Below are 19,580 nucleotides of genomic sequence, written 5' to 3'. Positions count from 1 at the left end.
ACATGTGTGACTAAATATTCTAAATGTAATCTTGTTTTTAAAATGTTTAAATATTTTCCCTTGAAAAGTTACAAAAATGGATACTCATTCCTGTAAATGCATGATGACACCACTCACATAAAATATTTCTTTAGGCCATGGCATTTTTTTTGGTGTTACGTTATAATTTAAGGTGAGCTACATAATGGATTGCATTATAATGAATCATACAGCTCTTCAAATGACTTATCTAATTTCACTTTCCAGTGCATATATAAAACCACATATATAATTATGTTGTTTTTCTATATGCCTCTTAGGTTTCTTCTAATTAATTCTAAATGTGGTTCAGAACCCTTCTCTCTTCAGCTGTGAAAAATATAAATAGTGAAACAGAGGCAACTAGTTATTAATGTACCTTTTACATTTATTTAATTGACAAGAATGCATTCAGTTTCTTAAATTAATCCCCTAATATATTACATTTTATGCTTTCATTTAATCAGTTACATCTTAGAAGAAAAGTATATTTGTGGCTTGAAATTATTCTAAGAGCAAGTACTGTAAGATCAAACAATTCATTAATTTGGGTAAAAAAGTACAACATAAGTTATTGAAACTTATTTTCTTCAGACACTGCATTAGCCTCTGGGAAAACAAAGATAAACAGAAGTCATGCTGTCCTGGCTTTCACTGCGGCAGTCAGGGGTGATAATACACGGATGGAAGACAAACCTTACAAGGCAACGTGAGAAGGTCTATAAGAATAGCAAATACAACATGTGTGGTACTAAGAGGATGAAGCGAGGAGGTGATGGAAGGATCGGGAAAGCCTTCTAAAATATGTAATAATTAGTGAATTCTTAATAGGAAGTAAGAAAGTAAAAGCACATTAGGGAATGACAGTCCATCAGCATCTGGCAGATCCGTGAGTGAAGGAAGGGGTAGAATGTGGCACTGGCTTCAACTCTGGGTACATGAAAGTTGTGAGTGCAGCCAGGCTACTAGGCATCAGGGACAGGATCAAGAGAAAAAGGCACAAGAAGGAAGAAACAGCTCCATCTTTCATCATGAAGTGAGTGGTCTTCACCCCCCACCACAGTCATACACTGCTCTCTCACTATTTGCTGTTCGGGTGTATTCATAGTAAATGGTTTCACTCATTTCAGTTGTTTCTTGTTCACCTTTTTCACAAGATGGTACATTTCAAGAGAGCAAGGAGCTGTATTTCCAGCCCCTAGAATAATGCCTGGCATGTACTAGGCACTCGATAATATTGTTGAACAGAGGAATTAAATCAGTAAGAAGAGAGAAGTAAAAAGGGAGATGAAGAATGATGTGAAGAGTGGTCCACACAGAAAACACGATTAGAGAATAATGAACCACCGTCTCAGATGTTACCCATGGCACCAACCCCTAGGCTAATCCAGAAAGCTAATCCAGAAACCATCACCCAGCAAAAAGTTCAAAAAGAACATTCTGAAAAGGCTTTACCTATCATGTACTGCAAGAGCTTGTCAGATTGAAAGCCAGAACATCAACTGCATTTTACACATATTGCTATTTCAAGTGAAAAGTGAAAAAAAATACATCCGTAATGGGGAATAGTATAATTGAGAGCTTATTCAAATAAGTGGCTTTTTCAACATAAAATATTAATCTTTTCAATAATCATATTTGCAAGAAAGAAATGAAATACTATTGTGTGAACCATAAGTTCAAATTCCTACCCTGAGCACTTAAGTTTTTTTTCAGTCATCACTATATTAATCTGCCTTTTTTGCATTTTACTGCTGTTATGTTCAAAAATTCAATCTCCTAGACAAATGGCAATTCAGGAACACAATTCAAGTGATATATTATTCCCTTTGACTACAAAGGTATATTTTCCCATTCAGATTTTTTTCATTCAAATCTGGCAAAAGCTGTTATATCACACAAAATACACTCTCTGCTTTCTCAACCTACTGTAACATAGAACAAATTCTACAATTCCCTCATCCTTTCTCTGAAACACTTAAAATATATTTTAAATTTAAATTAAATCACAGATAAACGTTATTTATGTTATTTTCTTTGACATTAACTTGAATATTTTAATTGTATTCAATGTATCTGGTAGGTTATATGTAAAATGTCACAGGCCTTGTTATTTAAATTCCATATATGAAAACCATCTTTACCTGAAATATTTTGACATACACAAGGCAACACTGTACCTAGTATTACTGATCAGCAAAAATTAAGTATCTTTTGGTATTATAATTCCCCCTGTTCCGGGGGGGGGGGGGCGTCTTCCAGTTCCAGTACACTTCTATCTACTTCATCTTTAGAAATGTGAATCTTGCAAAAAGAAATGGTGAACTTAAAAGGAGAAAATTATGCATGCTCGTTTGATGAAGAATCTCCCCTGAACAATTTACAGCCTCAATTCCAATAACAAGGAAGTTTTTCTGCCCGACAACCCAGCCACCACCAATGATAGATATATTCTTTAATGAGTCGGCAGCTGAGTAAATTTCTTTAAGTGTACCCAAATCCCATCTTGGGATTCATAGCCATGAACAGATGGTTATTGGTTAATGCTTAGCTTATACATAGTCACAGAAGCCAATGTGCACACTCCTGAAAAGAGAAGGAAGGAGCTGCATGACTCCAGCCACGTCCTATAAACCTCGGGACTGCCATCCTTTAAACAGTGAAAGCGAGATGAGGCAATATAAATAAGAACGCTTTGGAAACTATAAAAAATGCTACACACACACACACACACACACAAGATTCATATTATGACACTACTGACTGAAACAATGTAAAGGATGTCATTGATTTCTTGTTCCCTTTCATGTAAGATTGGAACCACAAGGGGGAAAATGCCGAGACTAAAAAAATAACAGAAATGGTCCCTTTGCACTGGTCTCTGTATACAATATAGGCAGCACTGAAGGCACAGTAAGTAGTTAGATACCATCTTCTCATGTTCTCATGCCCGGGTGATTGTAATTGTCTCCCAACTCAGCTCCCTGCTTTTGCCCTTGCCACCTTATAATCTGTTCTCAATGCACAGCAATCAAAGTCAGCCTTTGGTAAAGCAGCTCATATCTCGCTACTTAACACCCCTCTCATTTGGGTCAGATTAAAAGCGAGAGTCATCACCCTGGCACGCCAGGCCCTACAGAGGCAAACTCTCCACACCCCAGCCTTCCTCATGGGTCTCTCCTCCCTCCACCCTTTCCCCTGCTCCCTGTCCTCCAGGCACACTGGCCTTCTTGCTGTTCTTTACACAGGCATGCTCCCACTTGCTGTTTCCTCTGCCTAGAATATTCTCACACCACGTATGTATCCGTGTGGTTTCCTCTCTTGCTCAGTTCAGGTCTGTGCTCACTCAATTGCCACCTTCTCAGTGAGGTCTTCATTAACCTTGATATTTAGAATTGCAAACTTCCCCATGTTCCTGGGATCACCCATCACCCTTTACTACTCCAAAGTATTCAGTCTCATTACAATATGACCTGTTTTACTTATTACTTTGTTTAATTTCTGACTGTAAGCTCTATGAGAGCAGAGATTTTTGTATGCTTTCACTGTTATACCCCAAATACCTAGCACAGTGCCTGGCACATAGCAAGACCTCAGTAAATATTTGTTAACAGATATGCAACTTTCACACATATACATGTTTGAGCTACCTGTAGACCATTACAGTATTATAACAAACTCTTCTGAACTAAGGTTCAAGCTAAATGTTCCAAAAAGAAGGGATACTCGCTTCAGCAGCACATACGCTAATATTGGAGTGATACAGAGAAGAGCAGCATGGCCCTTGTGCAAGGGGCCAAAAAGAATGGGAAAAGATTATACAAAAATGAACAACAACAAAAAAAATGAGGAACAAAAGTGAGATTTTTAAAAATCATCCAAAACAAAATAAACTAATTGACATTAAACTCAGGAGAGTTCCAACACATCCATAAAACCTTTTACTTACTTAGTCAATGTAGAATTAAAGAACACATGATAAAGTTTGTATTTCAGCCATTACTCTCTAATGGCTTCTTGGATAATCACAAATTTAACGTGTAGGATGTGTTCTCAGAAAATGTGAGCCCTTGGGGACAGGTGTGGGGAAGCCAGTACCCTTCACCCTGTTAATTCTAGGCTCCACTCACTGGAATGTGAAGATACCAAGCTACCTTTCAAGTTCTGATAGCAAAAGAATTAAGTACTTTTAAAAGAAATGCTAATTTCTTCTATGAAACCAAATCTTGCAAAAAGATGTGACCAAAGTTATGATTTTTACAGGACTAACCTTATTGGGTCCTGGTATCAAACATACTTTTATGCCATTTATCTCAATGGCCACATCAAACAGAAAAGTGGAGTTATCCTTCATATGGTGTTTGACCCCCACGGTGTGTTCTTTCCCTTCCCTAACATCCTATAACACGGATGACCTTTATATAACAAGCTTTGTACTATATACTATGTACTATGTACTGTTTCTTGTATGTCCATATTGTTTCTACATGAGAGATGCTTGAGGGCAGAAATCCTCGAGTAAGAAATACTCAATTTAACAAGGATGAATCCATTTATAACATCATCAAAGAAAAACAAGCAAAAAATGTTTCTAAATAATGGAAAGCAGAGCTGTAAGCACCAACAGGGCCTCTACATTTCCCCAACCAAGAGAAGTCAACAGGAAGGACTCCTGGCAAAGATATGATCCCCGCAAAATTTGCCTGTAGGAGCCTCAGCTTCTCATATATTCATTTTCTAATAATACAGTCAATGAAACATTATCATCCTTATTTTACACTGTGAGGAAACAGAGGTTTGAGTGAAGTGACGAACTTTAACCTGTTCGAAGTGACAGAATGTCTCAGAAGAAAGAAAAGACTTAATCCCAGGGCTGTCTGACTCAAAAGCTTGTGCTTCTTGTTACTGAGCTCTGCCCCCGTTGGTCTAGAGTTGATTACGTATGCAGCTGTGTGTTTCATATATTTTCATGTGAATGAGTTCCCCACAACTTATCCCTCTAACCTCTTGCAAAGAAACTGTATATCTAATTACAGGATAAAGAGCAGTATGTAAAAATAAAAGAAAAGGAGGATAATATTTGGGAGGAAGTGGACGTGCAAGCCCCTGAAACTGTACTAGACTAGCTTGGCCTTGCCCTAGCTATGGGCATGGGTCAATGTCAGGCCTGCCTTAAAACCATACTAGCTCCAGTAATATGTTAGTCTTCTTGTTAAGAGGAATTACTGTCTATCCCCAAATAATCAGTACACTGCCAGATAAAGGAGGGCTCAATAATCAAGACAGAGAAAAGTTCCCTAAGTTATAATCATGGTTAAATCTGGATATCTATAAATTTTCCAGGTTATAAAGAACTAGTGGACAGCCCCGAGACCGTCTTTAAAGCCTGGGTTTCAAGGGAATGTAGAATCACTGGTGACTAAGGCAGTAAGATGAAAACACAGAGCATGTCATAGGAAAAGTGAATGACTGGAAGAAGTGTGTATAAGAAGAAGAAAGAGGGGGCGCCTGGGTGGCTCAGTTGGTTAAGCGACTGCCTTCGGCTCAGGTCATGATCCTGGAGTCCCGGGATCGAGTCCCGCATCGGGCTCCCTGCTCCGCAGGGAGTCTGCTTCTCCCTCTGACCCTCCTCCCTCTCATGCTCTCTGTCTGAAATAAATAAATAAAATCTTAAAAAAAAAAAAAAAGAAGAAGAAGAAGAAAGAGAAAGAGGAAGAGAGACAGATTAGTTCCTATAAAAAATGACAGTGTTATAACAAAATGCCTGAATTTCACTTAGCATCATAACATAATTTAAGAATGGTATCATATTAGCATAGTAGTAAATTTTTTCTGGTTAAATACTAAATGGGGAAAGAGTTACCAGTTAACTGTGTGCTAACAATGTTACCCAGAGAAAAACACAAACTACACCCACCAGACTTAAAAACTGTATGAAATATAGTCATATTATTCATATCATCACAATTACTTTTAGCTATTAATAATATATTTCTACACACATACAGATATATGCATATTTTGGCAATTACCCAAAAATAATTCAAGCTAATTCCCTAAAGATTTAATCCATGTTGAAGTGTGTCCTTAAAAAAGCTGATGGCATACTTTTTGTAAAACAGAGTGCAGTAACAAAGGGTCACACTTAAAAGATGCGCATATGAAGCTACATTTCTCTTTCACACATCTTGTCTGCATTTTCAAAATTGAATAATAAGCATGGTATTTTTAACAAGATAATGTTCACTTCCTTTGCATATAATAAAAATGTCAGAATCTTAACTTTTTATGCCTACATAATGGATTACAAGGTTATAAAAATGTATTCAATATAAAGGTTTCCATGAGTTTTATAATAAAATGACCAGGAGAAATGAAAATGAGATTAAAAACCAAAAGAACTAGATTCTAGTCCAAGCTCTGCCACAAACTATCTGTGTGACCTTGATCTAAACGAAGAATGTCAAATCTTTGGCCTCCAAACAGCCAAAATCCCAACTGACCAGAGCTGACACGGAAGTTGAAACTTATCCATCCCTAGGCTGGTACCTTAACTACACTGAACTTCATATTCTGAACTATAAATTGAGAGAGTTGGCTTCTGAGTTACCTTGTGACCCTGACACTCAGATTACCAAAAAGAGCAGAGTCAGAAGTCTACCAACTGGGGCACCTGGGTGGCTCAGTTGCTAAGCGTCTGCCTTCGGCTGAGGTCATGATCCCAGGGTCCTGGGATCGAGTCCCGCATCGGGCTCCCTGCTCAGCCTGGAAGCCTGCTTCTCTCTCTCCCACTCCCCCTGCTTGTGTTCCCTCTCTACCTGCCTCTCTGTCAAATAAATAAATAAAATCTTAAAAAAAAAAAAAAAAAAGTCTACCAACTGATGAGTATTATTCCTATAAAACTGTGAGACTCCTGTTGGCCCTCCATTTTTTTCAAAGCAAAAATGCTTAATTTGCTATGTACAGTATTTTTAATTAGTAGAAGATGAGTGTATGCCAGCTGGACATAAGCCTGGGTTACAGGCAAATATTTACCAGCAGATTGAAAGAACCCTATATAAGTCATTAGACCTGTGCACTACTGAGATGATATAAGGCCAGGGCCCAGAAAGAAGAACTAAGAAAATTCTTTCTAGATTCTGAGATTTCTAAAGGTAATATACACATGGACAATCTGTATACATTTGGATAAAATATAAGATATATTCAGAATTATTTCTAAAAACAAAAAGCTCCTAACTGCTAATTTGGGGCTCTTTTATTTAAAGACTGCATGTAAAAAATCCAAAAGGGATTGTTTGTCTAAATGAATATATTCTCAAACATATTCTCAAAATTTAGCAACTTTAATCATTAATTGTAATCACTAAAAGCTTAGCCTTAAAAAATGAAATAAATAGGGACGCCTGGGTGGCTCAGTCGGTTAAGCGGCTGCCTTCGGCCTGGGTCATGATCCCAGGATCCTGGAATCGAGTCCCACATCGGGCTCCTTGCTCAGCAGGGAGCCTGCTTCTCTCTCTCTCTGCTTGTGCTCTCTCTGTCAAATAAATAAAATCTTTAAAAAAAAAAATGAAATAAAGAGTAGCCTACATTGGAGTACCCAGAAAATGTTTTATACATATGACTTCCAGCCAAAATTCAGAGTACCCAGCCTCTATCATAAGAGTCACATCGTTATTAGTAATAGCTAATTACTACTGAGTACTTAGCATGCGCTAAGCTCTTTGAATTGTTATATATCTTTGAGTCTTGAAAATAACCCAGTGAGGTAGGAACTTCTCATCTGCAAGTGTAGTTGATTATGTCATATATATTTTCAGCTGAGAGCCATATTACACTACCTTGGAGATTACACAGCTTCATTCTTCTTCTTCTTTTTTTAATAAAAAAGCAAACAAATAAATAACCAATGATAAATATCAAGGCCTCAGTTGCAGTCAGCATGTATTCATAGAGCTGTCCAAACCCAAACCGAAACCCAGCCATCTGCATTTCCATTTCTGCCTGCAATGACGTAGGAAACCAAACTTAGTGAACTAGGAAACACCTTCTATATGCCACACACTGTTAGATACCATTCAATCTCATGTAACCCTCACCATTGCCCTGGATGTATATTATCAGCCCCACCTTACAAATGGGAAAACTGAGGCTCAGAATGGCTAAGTAACTTACACTAGGCAGTCAGAGAGCAGGTACTAAATCAGGACTCTGATGTCCAAGTCAGTATTCCATAGGGTGTACCCCGGAGTTTTTACAGCACAGACACAATAGATATTCAAGCTTATGATCAGACGCCATCAAGACAAGATAAAGTCATGGACAGTGCAGTACATCGAAGATGAAAGGGAAATGAATAGAACAACTTAGAAAAAGCTGAGCATAATTTCAAAGGAAAAAAATTACAACAAATATCAAGTAAAGTTTTGCTTTACAATAATACTTGCTTTCTAATATCTAAATTATTCAATGTAGTACAGGGTAGTGTTTATATTAAACTCACAGTGACCTTCAAAAGATACTGTAGTTTATATTTTATAGTCCAATGGAATCCTATCTATTAAAGAAAGTTTGCCTCACAAAACAGACTTGGGATATTTCAATTTACAGGCATTTTCTAAAAGTAATAATATTTGTCTACAATGTTCAGTCATTATTCATGTTAGGATATAATTAACAATAAAGGGGAATAAAAACATTAGAATATGATCAGGAATGTGTTATAAAACAAGTTTACTAAGATTTTATCTTGTTTTATTTTCCAAGGATCATAATGTCTCAATATACCTGTATTGTCCTCCCAGGGAAGTAACAGATGGCTTGTTGATAGAGGGTAGGAAAGAGAAGAATAGAACACTTCTTGACCTTTATTCCTTTTACACTAAAACTAACTGGCTCAGAAAGTTTTTAAGTACCAGGCGATATGCTTAAACTGAAAATATTTCTTAATATACTTTTCTTTTGAAGTAGTAAAAATTAAGGACATTAAAAGGAAATTTTTTCATGTATGGTGGAATGGCTTATAAAAGCATCTATGTATCGCTGTGTCCTAAATTCAGTTTATTCATCATATTCCTTCAACGATACTATCATTGAAGAACAAAGATGAGGCGCAACTAATGTTAACTTTCTCAGAACAGAGTGCTTTCTGTTAAAGCCTCTGAATTTCCTAATCCAATAGACAGAAAGAGGTCTAGGGTCTGCATTTTCCATTCCAAGAGTGTCAGTTACATTGTAAGACCAGTTAAAGAACATAGGATTACTAGCTAGAACATTTAGAAGCAAATTAGTATCTTGAAGGATTGCAGTCCCAACACAGGGCTAATCCCATTACCCAAGGAAAGGTTTGAGATTGACTCTCTAAATGGATTGTAAGAGGTAGGCAATCGCTGGTGTGTCTCAAATATGTTCTCTACCAAGCGCACCAGCAGCTCACAGGGGTTTCAAATGTTTTCTAATCACAAAATTTTTTAAACAATGACCCTCTATCTATAGAGTCAAACAAGCTTCCCTTATTTTATGCCAAATACACCCACAAAATTATTTAAATTGTAATTAATTATGGCACACTATAAACAATGGAAGAATCCTGGACCTCCATTCCTCAAGTCCCTTGTATCAGAAAGCTAAAAAATTACATACAGAGGGGACATATCTCTTTAGGAAGAAAGCTTCTCATTCTATATAAATACTAAGCTAAAAGTTTTTCTAATCTACAAGAAAGTGTGGGCAGTAAAATATCTTCAAGTAAAAATAAGGACCTCTTAGAATAGGCTTAAATAACTTTAAAGAAAGTATAATTTTATTACATTACTTTAAATCTCCAGATGACAACATATTTGTAGAGTTTAGTAAAAATAGTAAGTTATAACAGCAACTAACATTTTTGGAAGTTCTTACTTTGTAACAGTTTGCAAATATTGGATTCTTATCTTTATTTTAAAATGGTGAAAAACACGGCTTTATTGGGTTAAGTAATTTATCCAAAACTACAATGCCAGAAAGTGCTAAAGTCAGAATTCAAACCCAGGCTTTACTATGCATAAATCATTTTCATAATCTCATTTACATCTCATAATACTCTAACCCTAGAAGGTAGTATTATTCTCATATTTACCCTTATTACCTGTGGTGAAATTGAGATTCAAAGAGGTTCCAAGACTTGGCCAAGTTCACACAGCCTGTACTCTTGGAGCTTGAATTTTGGGCTATAGTAAATGGTCTCCTGGCACCACATTAGATGGTCTTTCCAGCATATCACGCTACTGTTAAAATCTCGCATTAGATATTTGATCTTCTACAAAGGCAAACAGTAAATGGCCAGGTTCCTATTAAACATGTCATTGATTCTCTTCAGATTCTGTTCTCTTAAGCTATTAAGAATATATTTGATTTAGTTAATATTTAATTTCTTACCCAAGACTTAGATCTAAATTTTGCAATGTTGAACAAAAGATAACAGTATTATGGAATCTAAAAACCACTTGTGTCTAGGGAGATCCATTATCCAAGTTTCTTCTCAGAAGTCCTTTAAGGAAATGTTTGATGTTTAAAATAAAACTATTAGTCATTTAATTCATATATTTGAGGATGGCTTAAATTAGATTCTTACATTTTCTATTAACTTGCACAAGAGTCTAACATGTTACAAGTCAGGAGCTGGAGGGCTCCCAAAGAGCATCACTGCTCAAGTAGAAAAGGCATTTCCTTTCCAGCTGTTGAGTTTCTTGGGTCTTAGGAAGCCCACAGAGGTCTTTTGTCAAATAGGTACCTGTATCAGTAGTGGATAATTTCCTATTCCTGACCACTTCAGCATCTGACACGGTCTCCCGAAGTCTAACTTGCCATCTAGACACAGGTTTATAGATCAGCAAAAATATGCTAACTACATGGACTAGAACACAAAAGTGTTCATTTACAAAAAGCCCTTATTCTATAAAGTTTGCATTTCTTAATACAAGAACAGAGGTCAAAAGAGCTCATAAATTTTTAAGTAATTTAGTTCTACTCCCATAAAACTAATTAGGAAACACTGTCACCTGTATTTAACAGTTCTGAAGCTTCCCTTTCCTTGCCTAAAAGAAACAAAACATTTAGCATGTATTAAGCAGGAAGCATAACAAATTCACCAATGCAATGGTCACAGCAAAACAGTAAACTTAATAACAGGAAAAGTAACCAGATGCCAGCTATCAACAGTTATATATGGTACCAATTAATTACACTCAGCTTTTTAATATCATAAGTTGGGAAAATATTTAAAGACTAAAACTTGGAGGATTCTCTATTTGGTGTGAGGGAGTTTAAATACACAGTGACTATTCATCCTAGTGACTATAACAAATGACAACTTCCATTTGTACAGAGAATGAATAAGATAAAGGACTACAGCTATAAAGTTTAGCCTGGATTCATTATAAAATTCTATTCTTCATAGGTTTATTAAAATGTTATAAGAATAAATACTATATATTCGGAAATGTTTGCAGAACCCTTCTCCCATGGCATATCTATTTGGTTTCACAAGCTATGCTCATGAACACTTCTCTTATTTTCCTAAATATTTATGAATAACATAGTCTTTAACTCAACATCATTTTTCTTGGCATAGCTCTTCTTCCAGATGCAGCATCAAGTATGCTCTTGAATTAAGGATCAAGTAACATCTTCAATGCTGCTTTCCTAAGCCATCTGCTAGTTTTGTGATGTCATCTTAAATGTTTCCATTTCCAATGCTCCCAACCACAATAAGATAAATTAATGCCTAATAAACTAGGAACACACAAAGAAAAGATAAAGTAATGAAAGTTTAAGTATTTTTCTACTAAATAGAGAAGGGGAAGAACTGTTATCTTTTTCATGGTCAGAGTCTGCTGGATATATAGTTACTTCCCTTACTGTGACTGGATTATCCCATGTTCAGACTCTGTTATAAAGTATACATGAGAATAGGTCTATTAAAAGTTAACCTATAAGCATGGAATGTAAAGATTTATAGTAAACTAAAACTCAGGACCACTGGATTTTAAAGCTTGATTCTGGTTCATTTCAGTTTCTTTCTTCATGGGCACTCTTAGAAAAAAAATGCCCAAAGGAAAAGAAAGGATCCATAACTCTTTAATTCCTAGTCAAGGATGCTCTAAGACTACTTGGTTTTAATTGTTCACCCCGATTGTAGTTTGACATCTGTTCCAATGCTCCTTCCAGGAATCAAGTCACAGATGCAAGAAAGAATTACTCAACCAGTTGTTGAAGCCTTCCCTGTCTAATTATTTCCCACATTTAAGTTCTACATGATAGTTCCATACTTAAAATGAAACATTCTAAGGAGAAAAAAAATATTTTAGGCTTTGATTTTAGAATTAGGGGAATAATATACCATTAATTCCTACTTACATTTTTTTTTCTTAGAGAGAGACAGAGAGAGAATTTTTTTTTTTTTTAAGATTTTATTTATTCATTTGAGACACAGAGATACAGAGAGAGAGAGAAAGCATGAGCAGGGAGAGAGGCAGAGGGAGAGGGAGAAGCAGGCTCCTCGCTGAGCCAGTAGCCCAATGTGGGGCTCGATCCCAGGACCCTGGAATCATGACCTGAGCCGAAGGCAGACGCTTAACCATCTGAGCCACCCAGGTGCCCCGAAAGAGAGAGAATCTTAAGCAGGCTCCACACCTAGCACAGAGCTTGATGGCAGGGCTCAATCTCACAACTCTGACATCATGACCTGAGCCAAAACCAAAAGTCAGATGGCCAACAGACTGAGCCCCCCATGAGCCCCACTACTTACATTTTTAAAAATATTTTTTCATTTTCTCCTGTAACTCTCTTCCCTAAAGTAAGGTAAGATTTTGTAGCAATTTATGACTGTTTCAACACAATGTTGCTATTAAATAAACACTGTGATTTTATTCTGATCTGTAACAACTTCCCATATTCCTAAAATTTTCTGCTTTGATAAGATAAATGTGAGAGATCTAATTCTAAAGTAGCTAATGCTTTTTCTTTATATTTTCTCTATATTCTCTGTAATTCTATACTCTTCATTCATTCTTCTCGTATCCATCAAAATTTTCTATTTCAAAGAGATAACTTTTGAGAATTTTTTTTTTGTTCTCAATATTGTACAATTCTGTGGAAACATTCTCTATCACATCCATTTGGAAAAGTTTAAATATTCATTAGTCAGAAAGTTCACAAGGATGGCAGTGGGAAAACATCAATTTGGCTAATTGAACAACCTTAAGTTCAAACTTCTAACATTATCCTCAAATTATATTATACATACAATCACTGTATTTTGTGATTGTGTTAAGAGAAGTTTAACAAATTAAATGTAAATATTTATAATACACCAGCTTTTGTAACCTGGTTTTGGCATTCAGATTTAAATCGATGAGCCTAAAAAATTGTAAGTGATTCTGGGCTTCTCTACCCTGCAGAGAGACCCTGGTGTTAATGTCCACTCAGGGATTCATTCACCTTGGGGCTTAGAATCTAATCTGGCCTCCCAATGAACTACATTACAAAGAATGGAGCATTTGAAATTTTTACAGAGTCCCTTAGAAACATATTTATTCTCTTCATAAAGTTTTCTAATCCTACCCCTCTCATCCCCTAAGACTTTAGACACTACCACTGCCCATAATCTATTCTTGCTCTATCAAAACTCTTTGACTGGGCATCTTCAGATATTGAAATGAGCTCAAATTAAACCTCATGGGCAGTGTGGAGTTAGAATCTCCTGGGAGCCAGAGCACTTTCTAGGGTCAGTTTTGCCTTTTGGATTTTGGAAACAAGTAACACTGGCATGGACTTTAAATGCTTAGGGGATCAAGGAGAAAAAAAAAAAAAAAAAGACCAAAAATAACCAACAGTAAATCAGAAAGAATTCCAACCAGCAAAAATCTAGGTTGGCTAACTTGGATAATGGCATTGGGATAGTGTAGAGAGTAAGGAGCCTCAGGAGCAGGGCAGGAACTGCTGCCTTCCCTTGTCTTATGCTTCTTTCCATGCTTAATACTTCATCTTCTAAGCTAAGCATTATTCCAACTTCTTTCATGCACTCCTCCTCCTTCAATCTTCCCATCTTGCTTAAATGCAAGACATTTGAGTATAATGCATTTTTAATCATACTATCTTTTAATCCCTGTGTCATCTAACAGCAGATCATGTATCACCAGCCATGTTTTTAACTTTTAGACTGGACATAACAACAAAAATTTCAATCAATGTCACTCAATTTGCTGTTTACACGTATGGGTAAGTTAGGTGAAAGGAGACAGTGAAATAATAATTTAAGATCTTAACCAAAGATTAAAAAAAATTTGATAAAAATTTTAAATAAGAACAAAGGAAAATTTTAGTATATGTGCTGCCAAAGCAAGCACAAGAACAAAGGAAGATTTTAAAGGAATAGTCCAAAGTATACTATCCCATCATCTCTATAGAGAAAGGGTGAAAAATGTAGGTGAAGGTTTAATTGGTTAAACACAAAATCACGTAGGATACTAAAGCACAAATATATAGCAATATAAACTCAACAGTTTTGTGTAACTAATATTTATGGGGTGTTAACTATGTGCCAGGAACTGTCTAGACGTGTAAGCCTCGCACAGTAACTGCCAGATTAAAAAAAAAAAAAGCCCTAAGGAGGGAAATTTTTAAAGAAAGAATAAAGAAAAATGTGATGTAACTTAAAAAAGACAAAGAAAAAGAAAAAAAATCCAATAGTTTCAAAACTATCTTAAGAAATAAAAATGGTTGGGGCACCAGACTGGCTCAGTCAGTGCAGCATTTGACTCTTGATCTCAGGGTTGTGAGTCTGAGGCCTACGTTGGATATAGAGATTACTTAAAAATAATTTTAAAAGATCTTAAGATAGGGGCGCGTGGGTGGCTCAGTTGTTAAGCATCTGCCTTTGGCTCAGGTCTTGATCTCAGGGTCCTGGGATGGAGCCCCACATCAGGCTCCCTGCTCAGCGAGAAGCCTGCTTCTCCCTCTCCCACTCCCCCTGCTTGTGTTCCCTCTCTCGCTGTGTCTCTCTCTGTCAAATAAACAAATAAAATCTTTAAAAAAAAAAAAAAGGACTTTCATGTCTGAAAAGTCTTTGAAAAAAATCTTAAGATAAATGAAATGAAAATAATTAAGGGAAGCAAAATAATATTTTATCATATACAAAAAGGCAGGGTCTATTATTGGGCTACCTTAAATCTATTTATCACATTCTCATCCTCCACCTTCCTGATACAGCACCTCTCTAAAACCTTTAGACCATACTTGCAGAGTGTGTTATATGGAATCTCTATACTGATTTGAGGTACTTTAAAAAAAAAAAAATGTCACTTAAGTCTTTTTTCTTTGCTGTGTGTTTGAATGAAATGCACATCTTAAATATATAAAGTCAATGAATTTTAATGATATATACACCACATCAGTAGGTAACTTCTACTCTAACCAATCCCCACACCACCATGGGCAGCCTATATTAGTATTTCTTTCCCCATATTTAAGTTTTCCCTGTATTTAACTTTTTATGGACACTCTTCATGTCTGCTCAGCTAGACTTATCATCACAGACTTTTCCTAGAGTTAGTGAGGATTCTAGAACTGTTGGTCCAGGGACGCCTGGGTGGCTCAGTCGGTTGAGCGTCTGCCTTCGGCTCAGGTCATGATCCCAGGGTCCTGGGATCGAGTCCCGCATCGGGCTCCCCGCAGAGCGGGGAGCCTGCTTCTCCCTCTGCCTCTGCCTCTCTCTCTATCTCTCATGAATAAATAAATAGAACTGTTGGTCCAACTCCCTCATATTACCCACAAGAAAACAAAGAACAAGAGAAAGTTAGTGTAAATCCTGGGACTATGACAAGGGAACTCACATTCTCTCTGGCCAGTACACTTTCTGTCATATTTGAAGTAAGAGACTCACTTTTCCACATCCCATTCAACACTGAGTCCAGGTGTTCAGAAATCCCTTTTAACTGGAAAAAAAATAATTAATGAAATGTAGCTTTGCTTCCACTAAGGAGCACTTTTCCTCAGCTGGTCTCTCCGTTGTCTGCCAGCCTCTGTACGGGACATAGGTGGAGGGGCCCACACTGGGATGAGGAGGAAGCTGGTGGGCAAGCGTGGGAGCCGGCCAAGGCGGCTACATGGCAGCCTGGGTGCATGTCCAGAGCAGTCTGCTCCCTGCCCAGCCTCTCCCGACTGCAAATGCCCTTCTCGGCCCCTCTTCCCTCTCTTTAGTTTTATTTCTCATTGTGACACAATCTTCTCAGTCTCCTCTCCTGCCCCTTGCTTGGGTTTAATCTGGAGAGGGTGAGGTTGGAGGGGACATACACTCTTCACACTCAAGACCTCTTGTTCTAGGAGCCAGGTGGGTTTAAGTGGCTCTAGGGAACAGTAACCTGGAGCCTGTCTGCCCAGAGTATTCCCAGTCCCTCTCCTGGAATAGCTGGGTTATTGGATTCCTCATTTGCAAAATAAAGTAATAATAATAGTACTTTCCTCAAAGGGTTGCTGTGAGAATGAACTAAGAATGTACATAGAAAACTGGCACACAGGACGTCCTCAGTCAATGTTGGTTGCTATTAGCCAAATGACATCTGCCAAAGTTCTCTGGAGATCCACACTAGAAATATACTCACGGTAAGATGGGTATTAACAAATCTATATCATACAGAAAATACCAACACAGAAAGAAGAAGCAGGTTGGGAAAGAAGACAATGTTAAGTTAGAGAAAGAGAACTTGGGCGAATGGGTGTGTGCTCAGGTGCTCTGAGGCACCTTTCAATTTGGGAGTTCCCCTCTTTGAATTTCCACAGCACTTTGTTTATGGTACTTATCCTAATCTGCTCTGTTGTGTCAAAATTATCCCCATCCTTCTCCTTCTGAGAAGGTAGACTCCTTGGGATAAATGTTTGCTAGATAAACTAAAATGCATTTCAAGTAACTAAAATTAAAACCCTCTTCTTCCTTCCCATCCGTACTCCTTGCCTTGAAAAAGTCTAAGCTTGAATAGAGATGATTATGTATTAAAACAAAATGAGAAACTAATTCAAGGTTTTATCTTTAAAAGTTTCTGGTAACAGAAGATGATAAATTTCTGAACATTCATAATTATTTTCCTTCTTTTCTGTTGGTTCCCTTCCAAAACTCATCGTATTTTTCTCTCCAAATGCGAAGTGATTAGCTCTGTGAATCTAATCTTCAAATTCTTGTCCAAGTCCCAAAAGTCACTCCTGCCCTTTACCAAAGTGGGTTTCTAAAGGAACCATAAGCAATGAGTGTATTTCAGGTTCTTCAGAATGTTTTTCAACCCAATTCCTTTATTCTTTGTTCTAACATTCTGTGAGCAGTAATCTCATTTATTGCTTCCCTCCCCCAAAAATGTAGAGCATGTTTTTCATTTGGCAATCATAACTATTCATCCACTTAGACAGGGAAGGGGAAATTCAAATCAGTTCTCCATTATTTAATTATATACAGAATTCATGTTATTATGCATAATACATGTGTATTCTTTACAAATCTAGACTATATGTTTGCACAAGTATCACAGATTTTAAAATACATTTCCAGGAAGATGAAATCACTATCTTATTCTTCTTTGTAAATACGTCCTTGTTTCAGTGCTTCTAGTATCTTAAATGTATCTTTTTCTACATAATAATCAACCCCATTCATTCATCTGCATCAAAATCGGATGAGCATAAATTTCTATCCATTTCTTACCCTGATATGTAAATAAGTACCATTCATCATAATCTATTTCTAACAGTTATAAATATACAAATTTTTTCAAATTAGCATATTCTTCTAAACTATTTTACTGTTGGGTTGAGAGACAGCATACTGGAAATGTTTTATTTGTAACTAATTCTTGCACTAATGGTTCAAAACACAGGACCCTGATTTAAAATCTTCTCTAAAAACCTCACTAAAAACAAAATGCCCCATCAGCTAAATTTGTTTAGAAACTAACTTTTTAATACGTGGTGACTCTATGTTATGTTCTAAATATTTTAATCAGAAAAAGGAAGTGGTGAATTAAAAATATATATTAATTAATGAATATTTCATCAAGTTGCAAACCAGTTGTCACAAAAACCCTTATATATTATATACAATTTTATATAAATCATTTGATGGCCTCAGCAAGAGGAATATACCCTATTTAAACTGGCTCATGTGATGATCAGGAAATTTTGCTGTGACCACCCTCTCCAAGCTGACTGAAGGCAGATGGTGCCGACATGTTCAGCTGAGGGAAGCGTTGATCACAAAGTATCTGCCAATCAAACACTTGGGAAAGAAATGAGCTCCATCTGTGTTTTAATTACTACAGCAAAACCATCCAGTGTAACTGCCAGAGCTGCACATTTAATGGAGTACAAGAGACATAACACATACTTTCTTTCAAAAACTAAAGCAGAATTGCCTTATACAGTACTAAAAAAAAAAAGAGAGAGCACTGTCAATTAAGAACAAAATCTAGTGACAGTATGAATATTTCTATTCATCTCAAAAATATTTCTCAAAAATATTTCTATTTCAGGGGAGCCTGGGTGGCTCAGTCGTTAAGCATCTGCCTTTGGCTCAGGTCATGATCCCAGTGTCCTGGGATGGAGCCCCGCATAGGGCTCCCTGCTCAGCGGGAAGCCTGCTTCTCCCTCTCCCACTCCCCTGCTTATGTTCCCTCTCTCGCTGTGTCTCTCTCAAATAAATAAATCTTAAAAAAAAAAAAAATTTCTGTTTCACTACAGCTTTATTTCACTCTTTCTCTAAGGCAATTCTAATGTGTATGAGAGAATTCTATACATAAACATGAACAGGTAATATTTGAAAAGTAAAATATTACCTAAATATTCTGGACACCAAAGAGTAATCCTACTAAAATTCAATAAAATGAGAAAATTTATAAATATTCAAATTTATATTATTGAATTTTTATAATTACAGATTATATATTTATTATTTTTGTTAATATATCCTTATATTATTATAAAAACTCATTTCATTAAAAGAAATAGCTGAACTTTCAAAACTTTTCTGGCAAGTGACACCCTGTTCATTTCCTCCCTAGCGATACTAGGTTGTTTGGTTATTGTTCTAGTATACTCATAAATGAATTTATCCTGGTACTCACCTTATTCCATCACTGTGTGAACAGGAAGCGTGGGAGTACAGATGTTACTTGGTTTACACTTCTACCCTGGAGGCTTTCAGGGGCTCTCTAGGACTGGGATGTGCAAGCAAGCGGGAAGGATATAGGGAGGGATTAAAAGGAAAGAGTTCTCCTTTGTCTTTTCATTTTATATTCTCCCAGCTCAGTCTTCCCTGCTACCCTTTCACTAGCACCAAATATTTGGCATCAAGGATCACCGAGTTAGTTCAGAGATTCACAGTGATCTCAAAGTTTCAGTTACACTTTGAAATTTGAGAAGATATATTGAACATACACAAATACTGACAGTAAAAGCATTTCTACACTTGATCTTAGCCAAAAGGCCGAGAAGCGATAGTAAAAGCATTTCTAAACTCTAAATGTGCATAATAATAAAATAAT

General features: G+C 36.6%; 1 protein-coding gene, 1 non-coding gene and 1 pseudogene across 19 annotated transcripts in view; 1 reads left to right on the top strand and 2 right to left on the bottom strand.

Moving 5' to 3' along the window:
- The window catches only part of PAM (peptidylglycine alpha-amidating monooxygenase), a 283,678-nt gene that overhangs the window by 190,730 nt on the left and 73,368 nt on the right, over positions 1-19,580 (bottom strand). The window lies entirely within an intron of this gene.
- Positions 3,745-3,846, top strand: LOC123836668 (U6 spliceosomal RNA). Its single transcript, XR_006789018.1, has one exon. It is a non-coding gene; the product is annotated as a U6 spliceosomal RNA (small nuclear RNA).
- On the bottom strand, positions 19,386-19,534 carry LOC123837011 (U2 spliceosomal RNA; annotated as a pseudogene).

This window comes from Mirounga angustirostris, unplaced genomic scaffold (assembly GCF_029215605.1).
Source record: "Mirounga angustirostris isolate CCGP_5_RB_7025 unplaced genomic scaffold, mMirAng1.0.hap1 SCAF_7, whole genome shotgun sequence".
NCBI lineage: Eukaryota > Metazoa > Chordata > Mammalia > Carnivora > Phocidae > Mirounga > Mirounga angustirostris.
The sequence above is the reverse complement of the archived record's forward strand: the minus strand, read 5'-3'. Positions and strand labels throughout refer to the sequence as shown.